Source organism: Schistocerca piceifrons, chromosome 2 (genome assembly GCF_021461385.2).
Source record: "Schistocerca piceifrons isolate TAMUIC-IGC-003096 chromosome 2, iqSchPice1.1, whole genome shotgun sequence".
NCBI classification, from domain to species: domain Eukaryota; kingdom Metazoa; phylum Arthropoda; class Insecta; order Orthoptera; family Acrididae; genus Schistocerca; species Schistocerca piceifrons.
The window spans coordinates 268,223,458-268,227,905 of NC_060139.1; positions in this window are offsets into that span (position 1 = coordinate 268,223,458).

Genomic DNA, 4,448 nt, shown 5'->3' on the forward strand with positions numbered 1-4,448 from the left:
GCGTCATACTTATAAGTGGGCTCCTACTGCCATGTTCCTTGTAATTTGATAGTATTTTGTAATCACTGAAATAACATCAGAATCGTTCTCAATTCGTGAAGTATCATTTCGTCTCCTCCTACCTTCTGGGTGTTCTACTTTTTTTTGTGAGCCAGTGAATATTTCAACATTCTCTATGACCAAGTGTTTCCTTTCTCCAAGACCTCCGTAACAGGTACGCTGTCGAAACTCAAACCTCCATGATGACAACAGGTGTCTTCACAGGATACTGAGTGCACTATCCGAAAATTACCTCGAGTAATTAAACAGAGAACCGACTCGTGGAGATAACATCTTGGACCTACTGATAACAAACAGACCCGAACTTTTCACTCTGTATGTACAGAACAGGGAATCAGTGATCATAAGGCCGTTGCAGCATCCCTGAATATGGAAGTTAGTAGGAATAAAAAAAAAGGGAGGAAGGATTATCTGTTTAGCAAGAGTAATAGAAGGCAGATTTCAGACTACCTAACAGATCAAAACGAAAATTTCTGTTCCGACACTGACAATGTTGAGTGTTTATGGAAAAAGTTCAAGGCAATTGTGAAATGCGTTTTAGACAGGTACGTGCCGAGTAAAACTGTGAGGGACGGGAAAAACCCACCGTGGTTCAACAACAAAGTTAGGAACCTACTGCGAAAGCGAAGAGAGCTTCACTCCAAGTGTAAACGCAGCCAAAACCTCTCAGACAAACAGAAGCTAAACGATGTCAAAGTTAGCGTAAGGAGGGCTATGCGTGAAGCGTTCAGTGAATTCGAAAGTAAAATTCTATGTACCGACTTGACAGAAAATCCTAGGAAGTTCTGGTCTTACGTTAAATCAGTAAGTGGCTCGAAACAGCACATCCAGACACTCCGGGATTATGATGGCATTGAAACAGAGGATGACACGCGTAAAGCTGAAATACTAAACACCTTTTTCCACAGCTGTTTCACAGAGGAAGACCGCACTGCAGTTCCTTCTCTAAATCCTCGCACAAACGAAAAAATGGCTGACATCGAAATAAGTGTCCAGGGAATAGAAAAGCAACTGGAATCACTCAACAGAGGAAAGTCAACTGGACCTGACGGGACACCAATTCGATTCTACACAGAGTACGCGAAAGAACTTGCCCCCTTCTAACAGCTGTGTACCGCAAGTCTCTAGAGGAACGGAAGGTTCCAAATGATTGGAAAAGAGCACAGGTAGTCCCAGTCTTCAAGAAGGGTCGTCGAGCAGATGCGCAAAACTATAGACCTATATCTCTGACGTCGATCTGTTGTAGAATTTTAGAACATGTTTTTTGCTCGAGTATCATGTCGTTTTTGGAAACCCAGAATCTACTATGTAGGAATCAACATGGATTCCGGAAACAGCGATCGTGTGAGACCCAACTCGCTTTATTTGTTCATGAGACCCAGAAAATATTAGATACAGGCTCCCAGGTAAATTCTATTTTTCTTGACTTCCGGAAGGCGTTCGATACAGTTCCGCACTGTCGCCTGATAAACAAAGTAAGAGCCTACGAAATATCAGACCAGCTGTGTGGCTGGATTGAAGAGTTTTTAGCAAACAGAACATAGCATGTTGTTATCAATGGAGAGACGTCTACAGACGTTAAAGTAACCTCTGGCGTGCCACAGGGGAGTGTTATGGGACCATTGCTTTTCACAATATATATAAATGACCTAGTAGATAGTGTCGGAAGTCCCATGCGGCTTTTCGCGGATGATGCCGTAGTATACAGAGAAGTTGCAGTATTAGAAAATTGTAGCGAAATGCAGGAAGATCTGTAGCGGATAGGCACTTGGTGCAGGGAGTGGCAACTGATCCTTAACATAGACAAATGTAATGTATTGCGAATACATAGAAAGAAGGATCCTTTATTGTATGATTATATGATAGCGGAACAAACACTGGTAGCAGTTACTTCTGTAAAATATCTGGGAGTATGCGTGCGGAACGATTTGAAGTGGAACGATCATATAAAATTAATTGTTGGTAAGGCGGGTACCAGGTTGAGATTCATTGGGAGAGTCCTTAGAAAATGTAGTCCATCAACAAAGGAGGTGGCTTACAAAACACTCGTTCGACCTATACTTGAGTATTGCTCATCAGTGTGGGATCCGTACCAGATCGGGTTGACGGAGGAGATAGAGAAGATCCAAAGAAGAGCCGCGCGTTTCGTCACAGGGTTATTTGGTAACCGTGATAGCGTTACGGAGATGTTTAACAAACTCAAGTGGCAGACTCTGCAAGAGAGGCGCTCTGCATCGCCGTGTAGCTTGCTCGCCAGGTTTCGAGAGGGTGCGTTTCTGGATGAGGTATCGAATATATTGCTTCCCCCTACTTATACCTCCCGAGGAGATCACGAATGTAAAATTAGAGAGATTAGAGAGCGCACGGAGGCTTTCAGACAGTCGTTCTTCCCGCGAACCATACGCGACTGGAACAGGAAAGGGAGGTAATGACAGTGGCACGTAAAGTGCCCTCCGCCACACACCGTTGGGTGGCTTGCGGAGTATAAATGTAGATGTAGATGTAGATGCAGACGTTATTGGTTTGACGAGTTCGCAGTCACCCTACGGCACGTGGACGCGTCAGCTAAATCACACCACCTCGGTCCCGTATAAAATATCTGAGAGTATTTGGGACAGCCGGTGACACGTAACAATCAACATTCCCATTTTTTGGTAGCTGTGTGGGATCTAATCATCAAGGATGTGCGACTATATCTGTAACTGTGCACCTCAAGTCACGGTGTGGATGACGCCTACATAGCCCATTAGTATCGTTTTCCCTTCGTACGAACCCGAATTTCTCTAATATTAAGACGTAGTCATTAAACGAGGGAGAATTAGTACTTTACTTGACTCGTTTTGGACGTTGGGTCATTAGAATTTTGTGAGTTAGCGTCTCCGCGATGGTAAACCTCTTCCTTGTACTGTGTTCCACTGCAGGTTGTGAGCATTCCTGTGACATTCTCGCACTTGCAAAGCAAATCCGTGACTGATCGCGCAGTTCTTCTTTGAATCTTTTCTACGTCTTCCGCTAATTCAACTTGATTAAATGTCCCAGCGTGACGAATGGAACTTAAGAATTGGTGAAACGATGGTATTGTACGTGACTTTCTTCGTGCGTTAATTACACATTGTTAGGAATTTTGCAACCGAACTTTTGCCTAGGTTGCACCTTAAATTAAATGGCTCTGGATAGAAACTTGCGCTAAAAAGTTAGTAATCGCCGCTGGCGTAGACAGACAATGTCGTGGCTTTGAGTCTGTTCACACGTATTACTTATTATACTCGCATGTAAGGCAGACAAAACAAAACTGGCCCGGAAAATATTTACAATAAGATTAACGTGGGATTGGACCCTTGTTACTGAACATCACAGAAGATGCAGGAGATGGTCACTGTTGACGCTGATGCGGCGCTGTGCTAGATTTATTTAACTCTGACCAAGTGTAACAACTCTGCCTGAGAGATTGCAGCAATACAGTTTTCAGTTTTCTGCTTTATCTAAATGGTTCAAATGGCTCTGAGCACTATGGGACTTAACTGCTGTGGTCATCAGTCCCCTAGAACTTAGAACTACTGAAACCTAACTAACCTAAGGACATCAGACACATCCATGCCCGAGGTAGGATTCGAACCTGCGACCGTAGCGGTCGCGCCGTTCTAGACTGTAGCGCCCAGAAACGCTCGGCCACTCCGGCCGGCCTGCTTTATCTCTTCCAGTGTGTGAGGTCTGTTTCAGTGACCTGACCCTCAATTTTCCTGACAGGTAAACTTCACATGCAGAGAGATCAGGCGATCGAGTTGGCCAGGAGATTGCACTGCTCTGCTGACTGTCCTCTATCGACAGACCACCTCACGCACTCGTGACGAGTTTGTCAAGCCGGTGTGTGCTGCTGCTCCACCTTGCTGAAAACATCCATACAGCCGTTCTTCTTTTGCGAGTTGATTCATTTATATATTAAACACCTTCTGATAATATGATAAGCATTAACACTTTGATGAAAGAATCGTATTACGATGCGGACACCAGACACTACGTACCAATCACTGACCATGAGACTATGCAGCGGCTGTTCAAAGTACCGATGGGATTTTTCTGATGCATAGTGACGCATTTTTGTGAGTTGAAATACCCTCACAGGCTCAACCAGATCTCATCTGAAGAAATAGAAAACTGAGGACTGATGGTTCAAATGGCTCTGAGCACTATAGGACTTAACATCTGAGGTCATCAGTCCCCTAGAACTTAGAACTACTTAAACCTAACTAACCTAAGGACATCACACACATCCAGACTGAAGCGCCTAGAACCGCTCGGCCACCACGGCCGGCACTGAGGACTGACAAGTCCTAATTCCACTTTACTCAGAAGCAACTGACAGAACCCAACACGCGGAAGTTCTTCTG